The sequence below is a fragment of the Desmodus rotundus genome, chromosome 10 (genome assembly GCF_022682495.2).
Source record: "Desmodus rotundus isolate HL8 chromosome 10, HLdesRot8A.1, whole genome shotgun sequence".
Lineage (NCBI taxonomy): Eukaryota > Metazoa > Chordata > Mammalia > Chiroptera > Phyllostomidae > Desmodus > Desmodus rotundus.
In genome coordinates, this window is record NC_071396.1 from 14,991,197 (window position 1) to 15,017,681 (window position 26,485).

The following is a 26,485-nucleotide window of genomic DNA, read 5'->3' on the forward strand; positions in this document are numbered from 1 at the left end:
AAAAAAAAAAAAAGGTTAGGAGCCATCGGTAAGAGAGGGTCTTCCTGGAGTTCCAAATGTATTCACACGAAATGCTGTATATCTCTCTAAATCTTCTTCGGTGGATGAGTATTGAGTTCGGGCTTGGTTCAAGACACAGAATAAATGAAAGTTCAGCCAAGGGGTATTTTTAAAAATCTAAGACTCTCTTGATTTATGTGTAATTCAGTCTAGCCTGGAAGTGTGATATGAAAGGTTGATTGTGTTGCTTCCTGTCCACTGGGTCCATTTCCAGGCATAGGCATTAATAATTATGGTCTTAGAGGGCTCAGATTTCATTCTCTCTGGGGAGTCACAGGGCAATTGAAACACCCCCTTCAGAGAGGAGGCAGTTTTGGGGGGAAATTTCATGCCAGATGAATGAGGATAAGACTTTTCAAATGCGTGCTTTATTATTTTTTCCTGATTGGCCTTTGAGTCCTCATTGCAGATTTGGGGAATAAGAGAGCAGTGACATTCTTCCTTTGTGTACAGTGTCACCAAGTTTCCATTCCACGGTTGGCCCCAAGGATGCCATGGAACGCCCGTTGGGTTAGGCTGGTAATGGCCCATTTGGGGCACCATGTTGTAATGACTGTGCCTTTTTCTGTCTCCTCGTCTAGACTGCAAGCTTGTTGGGTAGGGAACTCTGTCATGAGAATATTCACATTTCTGGCAGCTGGCACATTGTGTATCAATGCGCAAGTGCTGGCGATGGATGGAATGAAGACACGCAAGGCTGGGGTAACGTGGGGGCCAGTGCATCAGACAGAGTGGTGCTCAAATTATGGTCAATTCCTGCTACACTAGAATAAAGGGAGAAAAAGAACAAAAGACAAGCAACAAGGGATAGAGAAAGGCAAACGAGACCAAGGAAAGAAAAGCTTTGGTTTTCTGTGCACCTGCGGAGTAGACTTGGGAAGGTCACTTAATTTTTCTGGGTTTCCCATCTGTAAAGTGAGGAGACCGCCTAACATGACCAAAATCCTCTCCTTCAGCAATTACATGAGTCCTGGAAATGCTGAAAGATTGGGATACTTGATCACATATTTTATTAATCTGCATGAAATACCCACATACATCCACAGAAGTTTCAAGCTGTTAGGATTATCTGCCAAAATCCAAGTGATTGACTCATTTTATTTTCAATTGGCCCAGCATTTAACAAGGACCTATTTTGTGTAAAGACTGTGCTAATGCTGAAGATACAGAGAGGAATGATCAGCTGCCACCACCCAGAGTACGGTGACAGGTGGACAGGTGAGAACAGGTGTGCAGGAGGAATGCCCTTAGTCTTAGGGAACAACGGGAAGCAGCAGCTAACTCTGCTGGAATGACGGAGCAGGTCCTTCAACGATTCCAGGCTTTAAAATAAGGGCCACAGCACGTGCAGAGACTTGGGGATTTAAAAAGGCTTGGCTTTGTCACTGAAGAGAGAGCATTCCGTTCCTCGTGACCGGAGTGCCGACGGCCAGTGAGGCGGAGGCAGGCGATGAGGCAAAAAGACTGTGACCAGCACGTGGGGTCACGTACACCATGCTTAGGAATCTGGACTGTATTGTGAAAATAACTAGCAGCTATTTAAGGGTTGACAAGAAAGTTGACATGGTCCTATTTGCAGTTCAGGGGAAAATGTTAGCATGTCTGATGATGTAGACGAAGCATGATCCTAGGTGCCTACTTCAGAATCTCCTGGGTGCTTGTGAAAAAGCACACTTCAGGGGTTAAATCTATTCCTACAGGATCAGAATTGCTGTGGGTTTGGTGTAGAAACCTGCATTTAAAAAAACACAAAAACCTTACAACTGAACTAGCTTAAAGTGTGGGAACCCCTGGGTCAGTGGCTGGGAAGCTAGTGGCAGGGAAGTGAGAACAGCACCGATGTGGGGGAAGATAAACCTTGCATCTCAGGTCTGTCATTTATTGGCTATCTCATTTCAGCCTAATTTCTTAGCATCTCTGAGGCTGAGGCTTTTCCTCCTATAAATGGGTTTCACAGTACTGGCCTCCTAGGTGTGTGATCAAGATTCACTGAGATATATGTCAAGCACCTAACGGGCTTGGGAGCACATTGGAATCACCCGAAGTTATTCAAACTCTGCGCCCCCTAAGTTTCTGGCATGGGGTGTGAAGGCTTCAAGAGACCCCCAGATGATTTTGGTTAGGAACCAGTAGAATCACACCGAATAGGTGAGCTCTCCTTCTTCTTAAGCAGTGGCAGTGAAGATACAAAAGGGGGATAAATTTAAGAGATTTTGTTTTGAATTGCCTAAATGATTGGTAAGCTTTTAATGTGAATGGCTGGTGGTGCCCAAACATAGCTGGAGAATGCAGTGCCTTCGGAGCACGGTGGTGTCTCTGGGCATCCAAGTGGCATCCCCCAAAGCGAGTGCTCACTGCTGGACCAGGGCCCCGGAGGGAAACCTGGGGGAGGCGGTAAGAGCTGGCCGGCAGGGGTGGCTTTAAAGGGCCTTAACCCCCCGGGGATGGGGTGGAGGAAAAAAGAGGCCTCATGACTCACTTCTATGTTCACACCAGATTTTAAAGGTTTCAGAAAAAATAAAACCCTCAAGGAAACCAAGTTGAAAATAAAGAAGAGTAGGAAGACAAAGAGGAGAGGCTTTTATTTTAGAAGCACCCTACAGAACAACTATCAAATGCCCCAGGGGCATCAAGGGAGACTGAAAGTTTCTGGAAAGCAGGGACCCTGTCCTGCCTGCCAGGGCCAGGCACCCGAGCCATGGTAGCTGGCAGCCTGGTGTGGATTGAATCTGTAGGAACATTGGTTTCTTTGGGTTTGTACTGGTACCTGAAATGCCCCCAGGAAGCCTCGAACCGCTGGTTTACTGCTCCTCGTGGGAAGAACACCTCCTCCAAGCATCTCCTGTTCTGGAGTTTTATACACAGAATTAATCTGGGTGATCTAGAGCAGTATGTCGCTGGAGAATCAAAATGATAGTGTTTACTCCAGAAGCAACACTTCCTAATGGTTTTTTCTGTAGTTAGTTATTGATGACTGACTGTATCCAATTACATCTTTACTCCTTGACAGAGTTTTTAGCACGAGGGAAAGCATTCTTCCCTGGAGTATGAACATTTAGGGAGAAAAGAATATCAGGAAAGTTAAAACTCCAAGTATGCTGAACTCTGTTTACCATCTTATACCAATTATACTGCGTGCTGAAACTCATCACCTGGCAATTGAAAGATGTTGGTCTTTCGCCTCCTATTACGTTTGAAATGTGTACATTTGATGAACTCTTTCAAGGAGTCAGCACATCTGAAATGCCCTGTCTTGTTGTATTATTCTAAGTTGGCTCCATGTAAAACTGTTAATAAATACTGAGAGAGCGTTAGAACATTGTGTCGTCCAAGTGCTTACACAAACAATTACAGCTCACTGTGTATCAACTTTGAAACAATAGACACTAAGGAGGTGTAACTCATCATCAAAGGTTATCGATACACTCACTCAAAAACACCTATAAACCAAAGGAGCTATATGCAGTCAATTAAAAAAAAACTTGTATAAAAGATGGAAAGAGATATCTAATAACCAAAAGACAATATAAGCAAGTGCCATTTTTTAAAAATTATGCAACATTTCAAGCAGAGGATGGACTATACTTTTTAATTTTTTTGTTTTCAGGCCAGGAAAAGGGTCTAACCTTAGTCTAACGTCAGCGTCTGTTTGGAACTGTAAATAGAAACATCTATTCACGTTTGATGAGGCTGAGAAAAGTCAACTAACATTCACACACACCAAATGGGATCGCTGCCAGGCTGGAATCCAGCCCTCACCCTTAGGATTCCAGCACCTTAGGATTCTAGCATCTTAGGATTCCAGCATCCATGGGTTAGGATTCCAAACCCACGTTTCCACCCAGAGAAGAACCATTTTGAGCCACTGAACTCCTATCTTCAGTTGGCAAATACTTAGCAGATAGCGTTGGTCTTCAGAAACCAGTGGAAGTCCTTTCCAGCAAGCACGTGAACAAACAGGGCATGGACAATGTGGGTAATCTGATTCCTGATCAGAAATAGTAAGTGACTATAACATAGTAAGATCTCCTGGCATCAATTTGGCTCTCGAGGTAATTTTCTGGAGTTCCCAGGAACTTCTGAGAGCTGCAGGGTTGCCAGGGAAGGGGTGCAGCTCCCCAAGTGGAGGGGTGTGTGTGAATTCTGCCAGTTCCTCTCTGTTACTTCGGCTAACCCAAGGCACGCAAGCCTCGGTCTGGTGTAAGGAAACGTGTAAGTTATAGGAAGTCATAGCTCTGCGGACAACCAGCATCCATGATGCCAACAGACAAGGATTCAATGTATTACTGTTATTTTTAACCCCATGCAGGCTGAACCATCCTCCGGTATGGAGTCAGCCCACAGGCCGTAACTTGGGTCCCTGCTTCCCCGTTAGAGCATGTGGGTGCAACAGAAGTTAACTCAGAACGTAGAAAAGGTTGGAAAATGATAAACTACAGTATGCGCTTGTTTCGTGGAGGATTTAGGAGGACCTTTTAGACTTGAAGGTTGTTTTCTAGCTTTATGTTCTATAAATGTTTCATCACCACTAAACATGTACTCCACGAATTTACTTTGTTTTTAGTAAAGGGTAATTTGAGTCACTTTTGCTTGGCATGCAAATGAGCTTTTTAGTGGAAATGTAGCACTGCCTTTGGTCGCTGTAATGAAAGCACCTCGCTACCTGGTCTCACATTATCTAGATTTATCCCCTGTCTTGCAGTTGGCTCTCATTTACCTAATGGTAGTGTTGAGGGCTGCTGCCTCTACAAATGTATGTGCCTTCAGAGGGCTCCTTGGTTGAGAAGGGGAGGGTGGAACTGAATTGAAATTGATCATGTTCCTTTCTCGCTGTCAAATTTTATTTTTCATTGTACACATCTGGTGAAGATAAAGATTTGAGTGCTAAAGGACCTGCCTCTGCAGGGATTTACTTCCTCTCTTCGTTGAAAATGCAATGATTTCACAGTATCAGCCTCCAACACACTGCATTTGTTAGCTTTCTGGGTTTGTTTTTTTTTTTTCAAGTCCTCTCTGGTTTTTCTGCTTCCTTCTCGCCTGTCATAATCCGCCTCTGACCATCTGGGAAGCCTCTGACCCTATGCGCAGAGTCCACTGAAATATTTTAGTGCTCCAAGAGTGCACACATTGCAAAACTGTAAACTGTTTTTCCTACTCCTACACTGGGAGCCAAAAGGCACGTCTTCGTGTGCTTTCCTGTTGAGGGAGGGTTTGGAGTTTACAGGCTCACGGGCAGAATTCTGAAAGGCCCAGTGACACCAGCACACCCGGAGGAATCAGAGAAAGGCTCCAGGTAACGAACATCAGCCAAGGGACTGGAGCGATCTGGGTGTCCCCTTCCTTACCCACGTGACTGCTGGCGACAGTGAGGAGGGCACCTGGACTGCCCTGCTCGTACTGCTGTGGCAAGTGTGGGATGGGTTCCTGTTTTAAGGACATGCCATCACCCTTGGGCTGTCAGACTCCTGGGGCTAAATTGAGGGAGGTGTCTATCAGGCGCCACCTTGGAAAGTTTCAGAAGAACACCAAATTAAAGGGAGGGCAATGAAGATAACCGAAGGCCTAAATCCACCATCCTCAGCTTTGTAAGCCGCATAGGTGACCTTCATATTTATATTTCACGACGTAAAAACCCATGATAGCAATGTCATTAACAGCCAGTTAAGATATTTTTTCTTTCTTCCTCTATGCAGTTTTTTCCTTTACCTGTTTTTTTATTTAAAAAAAATTAAGCATTTTTTAACTTTCTGTTTTTCAAAGTAATAATAGAGTTTGTTAATCTAAATTATACTGGCAATAATAACTTACTGCAGTATTTCCAAAACTTTTATTTATTCAACAGTTATTTTTTGAGTACCTACTAAATGTCAAACACAGTTAGGCACTGTTCATTGGGGGGGTGTGTGGAGAGGGAGAGAGGGACTGAGGTTGATTCCCAACCTTGTGGAACTTGGATTCTAGAGGGAAGACAGATGACAAATTATTATCTACATAGATAAATAGATAATGATAGATAGGTAGATGGATAGATAGATAGACAGACAGACAGACAGATATCAGAAAGCGACAAGGGCTGTGGGAAGAGGATGGAGCAGAGTGAAAGCCACAGGGAAGCAAGAGCAGGACCAGCGGGTGGTGTCTGGCCTCAGGCAGCCATCCCAGACAGAGGAGGGGAAGGCCGGTCAGAGACGAAGGCGGTGGGAACCTGCAGAAGAGCGTTTCAGGTGGAAGGAGAGGGCGGGAACTGCTTGGCCTGCTTGAGGAGAAGCAGCAGGACGGGGCGGCCATGCCGAGTGAACACACTTGTCCACTCACTGGGATCACGGATGCTAAGAGGGCGAGGCAGTGCCCGGCACCTGATCAGAGGTGCGGTTCCAAAGCTCTGAAAACTCCGGTCCGCCATGGGCAGCTTTCACCCTCTCCCACCCGGCATAAGTGTGGACACTTTCTCAGGTAATGTGGATACCTGCGTTCTGTGGCTCCGATCGCGTTACTTCACATGGGACAGGCGTCTCATCGAGGAGCAGAGTGGCTTTCCGCCGGCTACCACCATGCAGTTTTATAGCAAAAGAAGAGAACCCCCTAATGTCTGACTGTGCGGTATCTGTCTTACTCCCCATAGACTGCAGATAAATCAGCTTGAGAATCTCTGATGGGAGGGACATTTTCCTGCCGCCTCTGTCCACCTTTTAAGCAGTGGTTCTTAACTGAGCTATGCACTGGAATCATCTGGAGAACGTAAAATAAAAAAAAGAAAGAAAGAAAACACTGCTACCCAGGCTCTACCGCACACCAACTAAATCCCAGGTATTTTAGTTTCAGCCACCCAGCTGACTCTACTGGGCCGCCAGGGGCGAGAACTCCTGCTCAGGTGATTTATCCTGAAATGATCACCAGGCCCCTATAGGTTGGCACCAAGGATGTTCATTTTTGTCTTACGATACTTTGGCTTCTGTCTCTTGATATTGCCCCACCTCCAGGGTCAGGAGACCTTGAAAACTTTCTGTCCGCAGCTCTTCTCGGGCCTCTCATCCCTGTCTCATTTAGATTGGTTCACAAACTTCAGGTTCGGAGCCAGAGCTGGTTGATGACCAAGCCCTTGTCTGTCTTCAGCGTCCTTGTCAGATGCTCAGACTGGACGACAACTCTTCAGATGTTTGTATGAAGGGCTCCTGCAGTGGAGCGGGTTAGGCAGCACCCTTATTCCGGAAGTTTCTACCAGCTGGGTCCAGCTGCCTCCACCACTTTCTCCGCATCAGTTAACTATGGTGCTTCTGTTTTTGTCCATAGGCCTATGTAAAGTATATATTTTAAATGTGCTCAAAAAATTGTTCACAAGTTAGACATTAGAACTGTACTTCTTGTTGCACTGTTCAACACGAGCCCCCAACTGACTCACTTAAATTAAAATAATGATCATTTACAGTGTGGTACCACAAATAAATGGTATGTTAGATTTTTTGTACTTATACTTTAACAAACACAAGCATATATATCAGTGTGTATGCGTATGTTTATATATACAGATACACACATACACACCCTTATGTATATGTATTTCTGTGTATCAGTATATATTTATAGTAATTGCATATAATTTGAATTATATATAATCTGAAGGTCAGCTGACCTTTCTTGAAAAACACTATTCTTTCCTGGGATTGTGTTCTTTTTATTGGGGGGTGGGGATGTTAAATGAGGATATATTTAACTTGTAGGATTCTTTTCCTTGGTAAAATAAAAGTGGGCAGTTCAGTATTATCTCAAGGTGATTTTTATTTAATTTTTACTGGTGTATGATATTAAAAAACCTAGTAACTCCACGTTAGGGTTGGAAGCTCCCATAGTCCAGGTGGGTTTCTCCAGAGCCCCACCTGGCCCTCCTTGGTTCAGAGCCACCCATGGGACTCAGCTCAGCAGGACAGACTCACCTCCACTCCTGTCCAAGGACTAGGTGTAATTCCACCTTTTAATCTCCTCTAACTCTGTGCTAGAAAACATTACTTTTCTCTATTCTTTCCTTCCCTTTTCTTGATGCCCGTTTTTCTATTTTTCTCATTAAAACCCAAATTCCCACTGTTAAAAAAAAGTGATCATCCCCTTTTTCTGTGCCACTTCCCATTTGCCTAAGGCTGGCCTCCCGAGTCCCACCCGGGTGGTCCTGATGTACAAGAGTAGCTCCAGGTGGACTAAAATGATCAAAGATAACTTGCCAGCAAAGCGGAGGGCCAGCTGGCCATGGAGCTCTCTTTCTTTCTGCCCCTCAGCACACTCGTTTGGGAACTGACCCAAGCGGGTCCAGGTCCTGGCAGTGCTCAACAGCCGCACTTGACAGGTGTGACAGCAGAGGAGTCTGGGAAAAGCAGACAGCGTCTCCCTCCAAAGAAGCCCCATGGCGCTGCAGGTCCCAGCCTCACAGAGAACTCACTCCCTGGGGATCGCCTCCACTGACCTCTTTGTCATCTGGGGGAAGGAGTGTGTAGAAACACAGCGGGTCTGGTCACTGCCCTTTCTTCCCTCGCATTTTCTTTTATAGCCCAGGGCACATCCTTTTGTCCTACTTATGTCACTTGTCACTGCTGTCCCCTTTGATGTTTTTTCTTAGGCAAGCTACTTTTCAAGAATATTCTTGACATCCCATCCTAAATGCCCCCTTTTCAAACTGTAGATAAAAAGCACCAGGAGAAGCAAGCTTTTAAATATTTTCTTGACCAGCTGCCCAGGACCTCATTCCCACTAAGGATCCTTATTCAGGGGCATTGAGAAACAAGTGGAGAGTAATTTGCCATCAGTCCTCCATCAGTGATAGCCGGTGGTCAGGCTCCCGGCTCTCATTGCTGTCCGTGGTGCATTTCCTCGGCTAGTATTCATGAGGGCAACTTTTCTCGGAAGCGTCTCATGATTGCCCCAGAATAGAGAAAGGAGTTTATTTTGAACACGGAACACGGCCAAGTTTTTTTTTGAAATGAGATTCTTAGCTATGGGCCTATTTGTTTTTTTAACTACCTCTGACCTAGTTCATAACATCACCAGAAGCAGAGCTAACGGAGAACCTGGTTCTTGCTTTTTGAACAAGTCGTAAAGATTTTAAAAGAAAATCACAGTTCATTCTGAGATGAGATGGCTGACTTCACTTTGAGCTTCTTTTTATAATTGTTAGAACAAGAGAAGTAGGATGGACTTATGTTTTTCTGGAGGAAAAGATTGCACATATTCTTGACTCTTTTGCAATTATAGGTTCTTTGTAAAAATAGATTAAAGTATGTTACCTAAATGTTAACAATAGTAGCATTTCTAAGTAGATAAATATGTCAAAGAATGAAGAATGCTAAATTTGCGAAGCAATTTAAAAAGTCATCTCATCCAAGGGGTGCCCAGTACAGGAGACACTTGTCCCCAGTCATGACAGAAAGCCAGAATGTCTGTTTGGTCACCTTTGCGGACAGAGCACCCTGGCTCCTGAGACAGCAGCTCCGCTGTTGGACGTCACTGTCATAAACTATACTGGAAACAAAATAGCTCTTTGGGACTTGCTGCCCCCCAAATGGGCACTGCTTTTAAGTGTGCTGAATGCTTAAATAATTTAGTGATCAAATAATAATGATAACTGATATCTAGGTTGTGATTATTATGTGTTAGGCACTGTGCTAAGCACTTTATATCCATTTTCTCATTTACTTCTCACATCGATATTCTGAAAACTGACTGCTTCCCCTTTTGACACAGAAGGAAATTGGCGTAGAGGAGTTAGGTTACTTACCAAGATACCCTTGATGGAAATGGACTAACACAGAATTGAAACCCACGCTCTTGTGCCTTAAGAACCCAGGCTCTAAGTCATTGGCTGCACTTCTCACTTCAACCCTGTTAGGCATGCGCTAAATCCCTATTTACGTAAAGGACTGATGCTAATTCGTCTAAATAATTTTCCCAGGATAAGTGGAATCTTAAAGCTGATCTCTCCGAATCTAAAGCCTACACTTTATGCCAGAGTAATTCAAGATGAAATCAGCACAGAGAATCGAAAAGTTCAATGATATAGGCAATAAATTGTCACTGCAGTTGGAGTGGAGGACGTGAGTGTCGCAGTGTCCATTAGAACAGTATTATTTCAATAACAGAAGTATCAAAGGGTTCTGAAGACTCTTCGTGTGCTAGATAAGTGCATAAGCCTGAAGGATGGAACTGCACTTTTCATCTGCATTTCCCAAACATCTCACATGTTTCCTGACTCATCATTCATTGTAGGGACTCAACAAATGGTTATGGACTCGCTAAATCTAACCACTAAGAAATTTGGAATTAATTAGGCAACTATCTTTGCAATATTATGTGTTGACGTAGGTTTCATTTGTTTCGAAAGGGAGTTTAAAGTGTCATCCTTTCCAATACAATTTTTGAGTCATTGGTTTCAACTAATTAGTTAGTTTGGGTGCCTACCTCATAGTCTTTGTTTTGTTTGAAAGAAAACCTCACAGAAGGCTTCCTGTAAACAGGAAAGCACAGGGGTTTCAGTGATCCGCAACCGGGGTTGAAAGGCTTCTTGCATCTTAGGATATGTAAATCCTCAAGTGGGTAAGTGCTTGACCAACGCACACATAACAGGATAAGGAACATACACAGCTCTTCTGAGTGCTTGTGGGTGGCATTCAATTTATAGAAATTATGAAGTATTTCTGCAGAGAAATTTTAAATGTTTCAATTTTTTAAATTATTAGACTTAGAAACGTAGTTTTCTATCTGTTGGTATGCAATAGGAGCTAACAAAGTCACTCTCCCAACCTAGAAAAAACTTGATGATCGGAGGTAAGTGAGTAAAAACAATCACAACCAGGAGCCATGTGTGGGAGGGACCTGAGAGATCTATCTGTAAATACACAACTGAGTAGTTTAGACTAAACATCCAAAAATCCAGTCAAGGTGACCTGGGTGTGTGTTTTCCACAAAGCAGAGCTATTATGTTTTTAGAATTTTAAATAAGAAGTTGTGTCTTTTTTTGGAGAAAAAATAAGGGAAAAACTAGAAACGGAGTTAAACTGTAGTGGAAATGGTAGAAAGGCTGCAAAGCAAGCCCTGGTTTAGGGGTTCTTATCAAGGGAACTAGAGGCCTCTTGGCCAGTTGGCTCATGTAGTGGGTGAGATAACCCCAGCTACCCAAGATGAGAGACACTTCTGAAGACCGATGATCTCTCCTTTTTTCTAACTCCATTCTTACATAAGACATCGACTCTTTGAGCTTCCAAGTACTTGTCAATGGGGGGAATATATGCTGGCCAGAACCACCTGTTCATTCCAGGCTATGGGAGATTCACATGAAGTCATTTGACTTATATATCTCTTTGAATTTAGTTGATGCATTAATAGAAGGTTTCCCAGTTTCAGTGTGCTGATGGAATCAGGTTTCTGGGATGCAAATCTAAAAACCAGCCCCTGAGGTGGTACATTCACCAAGTCTCGTGCCTCTGGTAGGGATATGCTTGGATGGTTAGTTGACCTCCCCAGAGGAGGAAGGTTCCTTTGAGCAATAGCAGTAGCCTAGGCCTCCTTCTCTTGCTGGCTGCTTCTGGAGCAGCCGGTGAACACTAATCCTATCGAATAAGCTTTTGACATCTGGCTCAGACAGTTTCTCTAAGTCATGACCTTCACCATCATCTCCAGCCCCCGGGTTGTTTGTAGACCAAGATGGTCTTCACAGATAGCTCTGCAACTCACTGGTTTGGGGGTGTCTTCCCAGAACGAGACCAATGAGGTATGTCTTCTAGAAAGATAGCTGGTGTCTTTTGCAAAAAAGTCATTGTGTCTGTTCATCAAAATGGCAGATAGGCAAAAATAAAGGGAGATTCATTACCTGTTAGAAAAGACAGAAGGACTAGTCTCGGTGTTTTGCCAAAATGTGAGAGATGAGGGAGCCAAACAAGGGACATGTGTCATTTGAGAAGTATGAGCTCTGGAGTTTCAAAAAGAAAAAGGTGACTTTACTCTTCTGTTTTATCACACACAAGTGTATTAAAATTAGGCATGACCAGACCCATACGAAAGACAAGACTTACATCTATGTACAACTTTCTCACATTGTTGTTAGAAAAACTTTCTTAGACCTTTAGACAGGTGATGGGAATGGACACTTCTCTTAAAAGTTGTGAATAACAGTGGCTTACAAAAACATGAGAGTAAACCTGCTTTAAATATCCAGTAATATCTACCCTTTCTGGAGAGTAGATTCAAAATAGCACCATAGTGGAAGGTGGGCATAGATCAGACAACCGATATTTATGGGGGCAGGCAGGGTGGCTGTTGTGTAAAGCACAGTTAAGCCCACACTCTGCCACTCACTGAAATCGCCCGGGGCCAGTTGCGCTATTTTTATGACAATGATGTGACCACAATATATTGAGCTTTTACTGTTCTATTCTATATATTTTAGTATATTTTCTCACTTAATCACGTCCACAACCCTAGGAAGTAAATACTATAAGGAACTGATGTTTAAGGAATTATGTAATGAGGACATTAGCAAGACAGCAGAGAAGTAAACTCTAGGCCTTTCAGTTTCCATAGGAAAGCCCTGTGGGAATTTTAAACGAACAATTAGAGACTAGTTAAAATAATATTGCAGAAGCTCTCATCTTTAGTCAAGATCCACAGCAACCAAGTGAATGTTCAATCAAGAATGATTTACATTTACAACAGTAGAACATGGTGTGGTGTTTTTAACTCACCTTTCCCTGACTTCTCCCTCATACGGCGTGGTGAAGTTTGTGGGAACTGGTAGCCTAGTTTCCAGTTCTTGTCCACAAACCAGAGAGAGCAGCGTTGACTGAAGCTGCAATGTTCTAAGCTGCCTGTGCTGCCTAACTAGACACTCAGACAGCCAAAAGCAGTACAGCTCAGATCTCAGGCTGGAGGAAGCACAGAGAGCAGCAGGCATGGCTCATGAAAACCACAGGTGGACTAAAGATCCACAGATGCTTGCGGCAAGAGATTACTGATTGAGAAATAAAATAGAACAGCTAAGGGCCCAGGAAGAATCAGGAGTGAGACTCTTAGGGAATTTGAGACATTCCCCATGCATACAGGGGAGTCAGAATAAGAGCATCTACACACATCCAGGGAAGATGCGTGTCCAGGAAAGCCCTGAGAAAATGTTGTCTTTACACTGGACTGATTAGTGTGTCTCCCCCTGCTTGGAGTCAGTCTGCAAAGACTGGAAGAGGTGATTGTTTTTTCAACTGTCTAATTTGCAACAAAATATCGCAAGGCATACCAAGAAACAGGACAACATGGTCAATTCAAAGGAACAAAACAAATCTTTCGAAACCATCCCTGCAGAAACATAGGCATTAGACTTACTAGACAAAGACTTTAAAACAACTCTTTTAAATAGTCTCAAAGAACTAAAGGGAATTAGAAAAAATGATATATGCATAAAATGGTATTTCAACAAAGAGCTATAAATTTAAAAAGAGAAACAAGTCGAAATTCTGGAGCTGGAAAATATAACTGATCTGAAAAATCCACTATAAGGATTCAACACATCAGAGTTGAACAGGCAGAAGAAAGAACCAGTGAAGTAGAAGACAGGTCATTTGAAATTATCCAGAGTCTGGGGAACAAAAAGAATAAAGAAAAGTCAAAAAAAAACCAAAACCCCAAAGAACTTCTAGGACACTAAAGTGAACCAATATGTGTATTATGGGAATCCCAAGAGAGGAAGAGAGAGAAAGGGAAAGAGTGTTCATTTGGAGAAGTGATGGCTGAAGACATCCTAAATTTGAAAGTAGATATGGATATGCAAATACAAGATGCTCAGTGTAGGATCAGCTCAGAGACTCACCAGGACACATTTACTCAAATGTCAAAAGCCGAAGACAGAGATAGAATCTTTTTTAAAAAATGTTTTATTTGTTATTTTAGAGAGAGGGGAAGGGAGGGAGAAAGAGAGGGAGAGAAACAATGATACATGAGAAATACATCAGTAGGTTGCCTCTCTCATGCCCCCAGCTGAGGACCTGGCCCACAACCCAGGCATGTGCCCTGACTGGGAATTGAACTGGTAACCTTTTAGTTTGCAGGCTGGTGCTCATCCTACTGAGCCACACCTGCCAGGGCCATAGATAGAATCTTGAAGCAACAACAATAAAAAGTAACTTGTCACATACAAAGGAATACTCCATAAGATTATCACTGGATTTCTTAGCAGGAATTATGTAATTTGCCTGAAAATACAACAGCAAAGAAATAGATTGAACACAGATTCATCAATGTAAGATTTATGCTCAGAGTGTGGACCTGGACCAGAAGAATCAGCATCCTCAGAAAAGGCCTGAGAAATACGATGAATCTTCAGAAACTGGTTAGAAATGAAAATTTTCTGGCTTCACTCCAGACCTCCTGAATCAGAAACTGTGCCAGTGGGAAGCAGCAATTGATCTTTTAATTAGGCCTCTAGATGTTTGAACTGCTGTTAACCATTCTACTTTAATGGATATACTACATTTAAATGCTTGAGGGTTTTTCCCCCCCAGTCCTCCTTATAAGGGGAGCTACAATCCATTATCTGCAATTCTAAAAATTAAAAAAAAAAAAAAAAACAGAACAAAACTGGTAAACACCAAAATAAAACTTTTCCTAATAATCTGTGGTGGCAAAATCTTACCTAAATAACAGTTGGCTGCTTAGGTTCTTTATCTTGCTTAGTGTGAAGAGATATGAATGTATTTAGTTACAGGGAGTTTTGTTTACAGTAAATCATAAACGCACGTGACCCTAGGAGTTTCACATAAAAGACCATGGATCATTTGGAGAATAAAGTGCAGTAGACAGCAGTTATGGCAGCCTCAGCTGAAACTAGCCCCAGCTCTGTCACTGGCTGGCCCTGCTACCTTGACAAGCAATGAGGCATCTCTTTGCCTTGGTTTCTTCCCTATTGAACTAAGGATTGAAGCAGCCGATCTTACAGTCTCTTCCATCACTAACGATGAGTGCAGGCTATATCTGGGGCACACATTTAGGGTATTTTTTTTATCCTTGTATTTCAGTTGCAGATGATGCTTCACTTGATATTAAGATCCTATTTATCTGCCTCTCCTGTCTTGGTACGTAGAAGCTAAGTGTTCTGCCCACATTTATTCATGTGAATTGAAAAAAAGAAACTATAGTTTACCAGTCAGTAATCTTTGTGTTATAGGGGAAGCTAACTGAATTCAGGAGGATTTGGTTCTATTAAGTATGCTGGATGGAAGAGAAGTAACAGAATTTCATCAGTGTCTCTGGGAACGTGTCCAAGAGACAGGAGTCACATACGTCTGCCCATCACTTGTGGAAGAAAGAAAGTGAGACAGGTGCCCAAATTGTGTACTGTCAGCTCACAGCATGTGCATTTAGGGAACATGAGACCAGGCTGAAACTCTGCCTGCGCTGCTGTCTCTGATACTTGGTAACATCCTGTCGGAACTGGTGTCGCTGACTTAGGCCCAGCAGGCAACACAAGAAAGTTTAGAGCCACTGCTGAGGGTGACTTTTTGCCGCAAACAATCATTCCTATAGCCAAGCAAGCTCTGGCATTTAAGCGTGGACATCAAAAGAACTGTGGAGTGTCCTGATTTACATTTATGTGGTACATTTGCCTTTTATCATGAAAAGATGTTCTCTGTGACCTTCTCCAGGTAAAATATTCTTCCATACTCTAAGAATAAAAAAAAAAAATCCAACAAGTTAGAGATTCCACTCAGATAGGATGCGGCTCAATATATCCATATTGACCAATAATCAAAGCCTTGGAAATTTTCATCCTGAAACTTGATCAGAAGTGACTGACTGAATTCCCATTAGAGAATCACAGAGAGACTAACATTAGGGAAATATTTTCCTGTAATAAAGTTTGAATTATAGGAAAACAGTCTACATGTTCTCTATAGCCTCTACCTCTTGAGTACATCCTGTCTCTCAGTTCAAGTTCCCATTTGCTAAATGTCACCTTCCTCTCTCCTGGAAATGCCGGGACACCAGTGTTCCCTTGATGGCTTGTAAGTTTCTCTCCCTTTCCTATTTTTGCCTTAGGGTTTACTTTTATCCCTACCCTTTCCTTCTATCTTCTCATTCCCTCTATCCTTTTCACCCTCCCCCCCACAAAAAAGATCCCACAATAATAAAATGCAGAAGAGGGTTCACGGCATGTTCAAGCTTGAGGGCTGATGTTATATATAATGCTATCTATACACACATATATATACAACTAGTAATATTTTTAATGACTTCAAATAGTTTTCTGAGTTTAGAAATCTATACCTCAGAATTCTTAACTCTGGAAGGGACCTTGAAAGGTATCTCTGGGACCCTCATTGTTTTAGCAGTGAAGTTGTTTTCAAAGAAATAACTTGAGCAGGAGACAGACTTTGGCCTAGAACCAAGTTCCAACGACCTAGTTCAGCATTTCTTTTCCTAAGCCCTCATGTCTCCAGTGCAGATTCTAATTATATCTTATGAATTTTTAAACTTCCTAGATTGGAGAATTGCAAGATCGAAGTTTTTCATAGACTGGTTGTAATGAGAGCAAATATAAATTAGAGGGTGATTTGGAAGTGAATCTGGGGCCTAAATTTATAGCCTCTGGGATGCTACTTAAATTAAAAAGTTAATTATAATGTGAATACGAATGAAAGGTTTATTGCTCATTCTTTAAAATATTTACATATTTATAAGAAACTTCATAGAACACTTCAGTGTTCATTTTTCTTGTGTCTGTAATACCTGATAACTATTATACTTTATAATAGGGTTCATAAGTTTTAAAATACACCTACATCCATCAAGAATTCAAGGCGAGAAATTACAGCCCCCGGAGCGTTGAACACTCTTTTAAAGGACAGACACCGGCTGCTGGAGGAAACTGGAGCTACTTTTGGTAATTAACATGGTCCTTTCAGGATCAGAAACCCAGTAGTGGGGGTTGTAGACACCTACGGGCAGAGGGAATAAATATGTTTTATTATATCACCGAAAGTGAACAAAGGAGGAGCCCCATGCGCTGCGGTTTATTAGTGTCAGTGTCCACAATGTCGTCCTCACCCAGGTAGCAGCTGGCTGGCTCTGTCACGGTCACCCCAGCAAAGACCTGTGCACACTCGGGAGAGAGGCTTCTGAAGGGAACGTGTTGGGCGGGGCAGGTTTGGGTGCCAGAGAGAGCAAGGTTTGAAAACAGGAAAGTAGATAAGTCATTCTACTGCTGACTTGTGATGTTGGGCCCCCTCCATGACACTATTTCCCCAAACCCCATTGTCTTCATCTCGAAAATGGGAGTACTAATACCTGTGTCACACGGCGATATGATCACGTCTGCAAAGTACTCGGCACATAGGCATACTCAGTAAGCGGCAGCTGTTACTAATCCATATCATCATCATCATCATCATCTTTGTTATTTTTCAAGATATGGGTGTATTAGGGGGGAAAAAGCAGTTTTTCCCTCCTGTGTGTCTCCTTTACTGCTCCTTTACTTCAGGTCACTGAAGGCATGAGGTTTTTCCCATACTGAGCAACTATGCAGAGCCATCTGGGTGTCCTACAGTTTAACTCAATTCTGATACTGTCTATATAGAGATAGGTTCCTTCACCTCAGTCCCATGAGACTGCCCCCCACTTCAGATGACAACCACAAGTACTAGGTCCCCAGGTTACCCAAAACTTCTGCCTGACTCAGCTATAAAACCAGACATTTCCACGACCCTCTCCCTTTTCGATTCATTTACTTGCAGGAGCAGCTTACAGAACTCAGGAAACACCTGTGGCCACCAGTTTAGTAAAGGATGCAGAAGAGGTACACGGACAGCCAGAAGAAAAGGCTTGCAGGGTCTGAGAGCATCCTGAATGCAGAAACCTTTGTCCCTGTGGCGTTGGGTTGGGTTGGGTCACGCTCACGGGTGGGTTCACCCACCTGGAAGCTCTCCGAACCCCAGACTACTTTTATGGAGGCTTCATCACATAAACACCATTGATCACTGACTCCACTCTTAGCCCTTCTTACTTCTGCAGACAATGGTGGGGGCAGGGCTGCAAATTCCAAGCTTCTACTCAGGGCTTGGTCTCTCTGGTGCTAGGAGGATACCCAGAGTCACCTCTTTAGAACAAAGGCACTCCTACCACCCAGGAAGTTCAAGAGTTACAGGAATCCTGTGTCAGGAATCAAGGACAAAGAGCAATATAAGTTTTTCGGTTATTTCACAATGACTATAAGGGTATTAATGTGCATTTTTCTAAGTTAAACAGTAGTGTTCTTTTGGCAGCGATCAGTTATCCAAGTTCATTCAGCTCCACTCGGTGTGGCAGGTTGCTAACTAGTTAAAACATAGAAGGATTTGGCTTAATATTCTCTGTGCAGACCACATGCGCCGCGAGCAGCTGGGGCTTCCTTTTCGGTGACATTTGCAATCCCTCGCCAGGAACGGGTAAGCCATTGACCGCAACTTTGCCCTCCAAACTGATAACAAGAAAAGGGCAAATGACAGCTTAGCTCCTCCACTCCTCCTCTGGGATTTCTGTGTCAAAAATTAATGGGAACGGCATGGATGTCATGTAAAAAGGCTTTATGGGATGGGCTAAGTTTTACATGAACTTCCTCTTTTTCATCCGTACCTAAGTAAGTGTTTGTGTGTGTAAGTATGTGTGTGTTTTAACAAACTTACATTTCCTTTGGTGTATGATTGGGGTTTTCTCTTTGTTGCATGGTGGGTGAGTTTGTTTGTTTTGGAAATGTGTTTTAATTTTAATTTTGTATGTTCTAACTCTGACTTAAGAGAGGATCAAAGGCTTATTCATGCAGGCAGACAGGTGTGGGTTACATTCAAACTATCGCTGGTTAGAGAGACCACCACTTCTTGCTTGCAGAACGTTTCCTAACGAGGCCTCTGGTCCCTGCCAGAATGTGTCAGCTGTAGCCAAAGGATGTTCGGTATGGACCATGGGGGATTCTTTGAATGTGAGCTTTGTGGGCTGGGGTGTGGCTCAGTACCGCGGTGTCTGTGTGGCCCATTGTAAGACCAAATGCCACATCTGTGAGATAGGGACATATCTCAGCCCCAAAACTCAGATTTAAAAGAAATTCTACTTGTGTCATTAAATCAGATTCCAAATTGTCTCTGGCAGGAATTCAGTCTCAGCACCAACTGCCCGAGGCTGTACAAACTCCCCGAGTCGTTCCCAGCAGCAGATCATCTGGAGGCCTGTGGCAATGCACTGTACCCTCGCTGGTCACCTAGCAGCCATCGGCACAATCCATCTGATGCCCCTTCCATTCCTAGGGGCTGTAAAGGTGGAGCCCCAGGGCCTAGGGGCCAGCCTCGCTGAGTGCAACACAGGACTCCAACCTCTGGGAGCTGGCCATCTTCCCGGCAGGACTGGGGCCAGGTGGTGGGTCCTGGGCTACTGGTAAAACCTCTCCACCCTATCCAGTCATGGGACTCTCTCCTCTCTGCCTTGGCGCTTCTCAGAGTCACTCCCCTGTCCCTTCCACTGAGGGACACACAGTGTCATCTCTTCAACACCTCAGGGTTTTGGACAACATAATAGAGAAAGGGAAGTAGCCTGTGGGCAGCCTCTGCCCTTGGCCTTGAACTAAACCTCTCCCAAGATCTTGACTTCCTCCGGATGAGTCAGTGCAGGAAATGCATGTCTAAATAAATTACCCTGTACACTTTGAAAGGTCTGAACATAGAAAGTAGGTAAATTAATGGATGTATATGCAGGAAATATCTTAGTTGAAAGAAATAGCAACTGGTGACCATGGTTGACCCCTGGGGCCGAGAACTGAAAAACAGAGTGACCAGGAATAGGGGCGGAGTCTCACTTTCACACTGGGGATCATCTGTATTGTTTGATGTATGCATCTAATATATACGTGTGATGCTTTTTTAAGAAATGAAGACGTTCCCTTGATTCTATAAACGAGATTAATAGCATCAAGTCACCGTCTTTCCACAAGGTCCTGGGGTATTGTAGTGGATTTCTAATCTGTCTCCCACTGTGACTCTTGTCCCCTGCAACCCTCTCCGACAAAAGTCACTACAAAATTGTCCCATCCCCTCTAACATCTCAACTCAGAAGAAACTTAAGGCATATTTGGACTGTGAAAAGACACATTTAGAAAAACTATTTTAAGTCTCTGGAAATGGCACGTGTTCTGCCAGATGATGCTAACTGCCCTCGGTGGACTCGAAATACAGCAGCCAAAATTGTCCCCTGTGCTGAGTGGCTACACTCCAGCCAACTAACTGGGCCCCCTGTAGAGACCTCTTGATTTAACATCATGATTCACGATTGCCGCGCCCCAAGTGGGCCACTTAGCTGGCACTTCCCCTGCTTTTCGGAAGCCCTTCTTTGGTTCTAGAAGTAGCATCAGCTGTATACAACGTTCCTAAATAAGAAGCTGCTATGTTCCTCTGAGGAGTCCTCCGCCTGGTCTACTTTCTTTCTAGGTTTCGAGGAATCTCACTGAGGCACAGAGAATTTACCCAAAACAAGCTGTTGCACTTTTCATCGGCCACCAGGCAGCTTGTCATTTAGCTGGTGTCAATGTGATATAGCCCATGGTGAGCAAAAAAGAATTTGTCAAATAATGGGATTTATTAATGTGGCCTCACAGTCTGACAGCTGCAGAGATTCAAGATAGAGGAGGAAGGAAAGGGGGGGAAATGCATGTAATCTCTCTCTTGAGGGAACAACCCTCACCCCAGCCCTGAGCAATGGTAGAGCAAAGCTTAACTGCTGCGTAGTTAGTTACTAGGTAAGATCTAGTATTAAGGCCTCGAATGGCTCTCCTATCTTTGCCTTTGTCCTTACTTTGAAAACAAGTATGAGAAGTAATTGATGGTGAGTCTTCAACTGCTAAAAATGTCACTATGCTCTCAAGGAAAGAGACAATCTGAATCAAAAAAGTGTCTGAGGCAAGAACTTATTTTAAAATAAATTCAGTGATAAATCCCAAACTCTACAGAGTTGGGCCAGCCCCCTATATCTTCTACCAAGTCGTGTTCAGAGGTCCTAATGAAAAATTTGAAATTATAAAAAAAAAACCCAAACCATTCATTGTTTGTTTCAATTTTACAAAACAGTATTTATCTATTTTAGAAATATTTTTTTAACAAAGTTTGAAACAGAACTGATTTTCTGGGCAAGTTTGGGCTAACCAGAAAATGGCCATTCGTTTCAGTTACATGCTATCTGCAATCCTAGTTGTTAGCTGCTCCCTGGAGCCCTAGCCTGCGAGAGGTTTGAAGGCCAAGGTCAGGCTCAGGAAAGGATATCATGTTGGATATCAGGCCTGTGTTGCCTTAAGAGTGGGAGGGGAAGCACATGTTTGTCATACTAGCCATCATTTCTCTATCAAGTCAGGAATAGAACTGGGATTCTTAAGCCAATAAATCAGGCATTGCCTAGCAACGGTGCCTTCCCCACGATCATTTTCTCAATCTAATCTGTCCAATGTAATTGTGCGTTCTAGATTCTGACCCACGGTTCCTCATTCCATCAGAATATCCAGGAGAAATATCTGGCTCCCAACTCCTGTCGATTTTAGCGTCCCAGGTGGGGCTCAATAAATGTCACCCTTTTCCTGAGCCAACGTATGTAGATTCTTTGTAGTAACTGTGCTGTATCAGTATGAGAACGCGAGGAAATTTTTTTTATTGTAAGTTACTTTTTAACAATTCTGTCTTTAGCGCTCACTGTGAAACAGGCACTGAGTAAATAACTTTGCATAGATTATTTCCTCCAATCTTCGTAATGGCTTCTTTTTTTCTCCGAAGTGGAAACAGATGTAAAGAGGTTAGTCAAATGTCCAAGGTTTCACAGCTAATAACTAACTGGCAGAGCTGGGTTTGGTCTACCTCCTTGCAAATTCTTCCCTCTTAAACACTTCTCTGCAATATTACCAACATGAAGTGTGAAAACCTAGTACTTGATGAAGATTCTTATGTCGAACACGTGCACGTACGTTTTAAAGCTAGCAGAAGCTGGGGCTGCACTATTTAGTAGCTTTTTCGAAGGGAACTATAGATATTTCTCTCTCTTTTTTTTTAAATCCTCACCTGAGTATATGTTCTTTTGCTTTTTTGTTGTTGTCATTGAGAGAGAGACATCGAAGTGAGAGAGAAACATCAATCAGTTGCCTCTGTACACACCCTGACTGCTACCTATTGGTACAGAGAGGATGATGCTCCAAATAACTGAGCCACCCAGCCAAGGCTACAAATATTTCCTTAAAAAGGTCAAATATAGTTCCTGAATTGAAAGCGAAATTCTGATGGTCACATTAAGTTTGGAGAATAGATGATACATACAATTAGTAAAAACAAAATTCTATTTTAAAATCTACTAGCAATGTAAAATGCTTTCTTTTACATGTATACCACCTAAGCTCCCTGGACTCACAGTTCAAATCACTTGTGGTTTCTTTCCAAGTACCATGAGAAGTATGAAAATAGTTTTGCTCTATTGTATCTCTCTATATAGAGCTTTCCCCCTTGTTATGAGGCATTAGAAATAGCACTACAGCCTTTGGGCATGGTCCTCTTAGAGATGCATTCCAGGGATTCGCCCAAAGGTGAATTTTAATGAGCTCTGACTACTCCTTTCCTTACCAGCTGCTGTCACCTGGAAATGAGTCCCCCGTGAATGCTAATTAGATCTGCCCTGGAGAGAAGTGGGCCATTGGTTGTTAAAGGAAGTAAAATGATAGGCCTCGGAAATACATGTTGTCCAGTCTTTCCAAAGCTGATTTGGAGAGGCTTTTTCTAGCGGGGCGTAGGAAGCAAGCTGTGTGGCACAGGAGGGCGGCCAAGCTCCTCAGGCCTTTGGAGAGGGTGGAAACCCAAACATACGTGTGCTTCTCAGAGCGGGGCCTCCATTTTTATTTTTATTTTTATTTTTATTACAATTCATAATTTACATTGACATTTAGTAAAAACCAAACAGTCAGAAACATGGTCTTCCTTGGTTCCCAGAGAATTTCACTCTCCTTTGCTTCCCGTCTTTTCAGTACTTTCTTCTTGTCTTCTTCTTCGCCTGCCCCACTTTCTCTACCAACCAGAAGGGATTAGATGTTCCCTGTACTTGGCTTTGACCCAGTTTTCTTCTCTTGAAAATCTCTCTTGGTGATTTTACCCACTTCTAAGGTTTTGATAAGGAGGAGAATTTTTTATAAGAATGTGCGTGACTAATAATATCCAGTGATTTCTGTGGCCTACATTGATAACTGAAGGGATGTTAAATTTCAGTTAGAGATGAGGGAAAATAAAGATCAAGCTTCTAGATCCCCCTGAATTCCACGGATCACAGGTTAAGGACTCCTGGTTTAAAGGGTTTTAAGAGAGATAATCCCTATTTGTATGCCTGTCAGAAGCCATGGGGGATGGTGCAGATCCGTCTACAATTACACAGTTGCTCTGTGTCCCGTATTTCCTGTGTTCAGCCTAACCGGGCTTCATGGGTCTCCTCCTGTCTTTCTCTGCATGCCTTTCATATTGAAGTAAAATTGAAACTAGTCAGTTCTATCTGTTAGCAGCTGTTGTGTTTTGGTTTTGGTGGTTTGGGAAGATTCTTTTTTGTTTGATTTTTAAATATATTCATTAGTTGTAGGCGATGCTGAAGTTGCTGACTATCTGGGGTCATTTCTTCATTCTATGTATAGCTTCTATTAACATAGAAAATTGGACTTAAAGTGGAGTAGAATTAAAAATCCAGCTTCAACCTCTGTCTATTATCTTCAAAGGTTTTAAAGCAGGTAAAAAAAAAAAATCCCCTCTCACCACCTTTTTGACCTGGCCTCCCCTTGGCATCCCGAACACTGCATTCGCCAGAGTCGTGTCTTCCTGCCTCCCACATGGTCTCATCTGAATCTTCTCATTTCTCTGCCAACCCAGAAAACATAGGCGTTCCCCTCACATTAGACTTTGGGATAGTTTTTTTTAATAATCTCTCCCAGTCCTCACTCTGCTTCCTTTCCCATGTTCCTTGATGATTTTAATGCACCTCACTCCCTCCATCTTCCCAGTTGTTCAGATTTTAATGAAACTCACCAGATATTCTTTGGATACTTACTGAGCCCTGAGCAATGTGTTAGGCACTGGGGCTACACCACGGAGACAGGGGAGCAGCTCCTTGCCTTCATACACCCTACAGTCTGGTAATTACAACCAAGTCATTTCAAGAGTGGTGGGGAGGATAACAGGGAGGAAGAAGTCACCGTGGGAGTTGATAATAAGGTGATCTAACCTAGTTTGGGGGCCCTGGGAAGTCTATGGGAAGTGATGTTTAAATCAGGACTTTGAAAATTAGTTGAGAGATAGCTCAGAGTCTGCTCTGAGTGCCAAAGTCTGGGGAAAATAGCAAGGAAGGAGAAAAAGAGGTCTAGAGTGGCTTTGATATACCAGTCAAAGAGGGTACTGGATTCCAGTGAGGCCATGAAGAGGCAGGGCCAGACCGATAAATGCTGTCAACCGCGTTGGGAGTGGTAGTGGGTATCACCCCAAGAACAGTAGAGAATACCGTAAGAAGTTTTAACCAGGCAGCAGAATGCTTAGATTTACATTTTTAAGCGATTAACCCAACCGTAGTAAGGAAAATGGTTTGGAGGGGCAAGAGTCCACGTGAGGAGTCCACGGGAGGTGACTGTAGGGGTGCTGGCATGAGAAGACACGGTGGCCCTGCAAGAACGCTTCAGTTATTGTTGACTTTCATCTGTTTCTACTCTACCTGCTTCTCCTACCCACCGAACACGAAATCTTTTCAGACTTGCTTTCTAAAATCTTCATGACACGCATGCCCCTTCTCATTCCTGTTGATCTAATTGAAACTTCCCATTTTTATTTCCTGAGCTGTGGCAACAGCCTCTTCTTTCCACTGGCTTGTCATCTTCTAGTCTCCTTTATCTTTCCATTAGTGCCCAAGGGTGCTGTCAGCATTAGTCCCCGCAAATGTCCTAGGATGCTCTCAAAGGCATCACAATTAAGCCCAGAGTCCTCTTCCTGGTTCACAACCTCCACAGCACGGTCCTGTGGTGTGCCAGTGTTCTTTGGCCATTGTGAGCTCCTGCTGTAACTCTCCTACCTCACGCTCCCCTGGGCTCACCACTTCACAAATGTCTAAATGCACCGAATGTTACAAGCAGTCCCCTCTACCTAGAATCCCTTTCTCTTCCAGCTCAACCTAAAAATTACATCCCTGAAGACTCATTCCAAGACCCACTTCCTCCAACTCTATATGTCCCAACCAGAATTAATTTTTCCTTTGCACCCATGCCCCGGTGGCACTTTAGATGACGCATTAGCCATCTAGTTAAACTTCTTGCTTTTGCTTCACCCTTTCATAGAGTCTATCTCCTACTTGAATCTCTATGTCTGAGGCAGGCTGTTTCACTAGATGGTAAATTCCAGACGACTAGGGAGATTTGTCATTGGCATTCCCGTGTTCCGTACCATGGTTTGCCCGTTCTGCGCTTGTAAGTGCTTAACCAATGTTAAATGCAACCGCTGGTGGTGGTGGTAGTGGGGGAAAGGGGTGATTGGCCCCCAAAAATTGTGACTGTGTCTGGGTCACGTGCCCAAAACCCATTCTGGCTGTGACCCACACAAGGACATTTTACTAACAGCATTGCTTCTGTTTCTCAAACTGGCAAAATGGAACCTGCCTCATTACGAGAAACAGTTAACAGGTTTATTGAGTAGCGCTAGATTCCATGTTGGAACCTAAAGTTCATTCTATATTTCTTGAGCGCTCATTATGTTCCCGGCAGTGAGGATGCACAGCTATGAGTAAAACAAGTCTCCATTCTGGAAGTACTCACAGGGATCTTTGTAAAAGATTGGAGTTTTCCCTCAAGAGTTTAGGAGAATTTACATCTCTTAAACTTGAAAAAATATTGTTCATTTCTTTATTTAAATGTTATAGGTGTCATCTGGCTAAGTCAGAAGTAAAGACCATACAACCTCAGTTGCAACACCACAGAAAGCCAGGCAGTGATACGTTGTCTATATAAAGGGGCATGTAAAAAGAGAACACACATTTATCAGGGTATTGCTGGTTGTGGTTTATTTAGGGCTTGACTGGTGCTGGTATTTTCCACATTCCTTATCTCCATCTTTACTAAAGTCCTTCAACGGGCAGGTTTTAAAATTTCCTTCTCAGTGTCATGGTATGCTTAGGCTGGGAAACATTAATAGAGATGTTATGCAGTAAACATAACATCTGTTGTTTGTGTTTTCTGATAGTAATAAAACGAACAATATTTTAGCTTATGAACTAGTTCTGATATATGCCCAACCTTGTGTTAGATGCTGGAAATGTGCATAACTTACTCTGTGGTCTCAAGTAGCTCACAGAAGTGGTATCTTCCATAAGAGGGGCATTACTGTGGGGAAAAAAGAACTATTAGAGA

The 26,485-nt window shown here is 43.1% G+C and overlaps 1 protein-coding gene across 7 annotated transcripts in view; it reads left to right on the top strand.

Moving 5' to 3' along the window:
• PLD5 (phospholipase D family member 5) overlaps window positions 1-26,485 on the top strand; it is a 215,323-nt gene that overhangs the window by 94,379 nt on the left and 94,459 nt on the right. The window lies entirely within an intron of this gene.